The sequence below is a fragment of the Diachasma alloeum genome, unplaced genomic scaffold (assembly GCF_001412515.2).
Source record: "Diachasma alloeum isolate Michigan unplaced genomic scaffold, Dall2.0 Dall_scaffold_01418, whole genome shotgun sequence".
In the NCBI taxonomy this organism is placed as follows: Eukaryota; Metazoa; Arthropoda; class Insecta; order Hymenoptera; family Braconidae; genus Diachasma; species Diachasma alloeum.
This window is the reverse complement of record NW_021681516.1, coordinates 32,063-32,333: the sequence shown is the minus strand read 5'-3', so window position 1 is coordinate 32,333 and position 271 is coordinate 32,063.

The window sequence follows — 271 nt, the reverse complement described above, 5'->3', positions numbered from 1 at the left end:
GCCGCGAAACTATTATTTTTCTCACTGGCCCATGACATTCATGGCAGTTAATATTTTTTTGTTACAAAGATTAAGGGATGAAAGAGGGTTAATTGACGGGGAATTTAATTCTCCGTCGAACTGCCGTTTTTCATTCCTTCATCTCAATTAGGAGGGGAGAGGTGAATTTTTAATTCGCGGGCGAATGGTGAAAAGTCAGTGTGCGCCCCGAAAAAAATTATTTTTCTTACTGGCCCCTGACTTTCATGGCAGTTTTTATTTTTTTGTTACA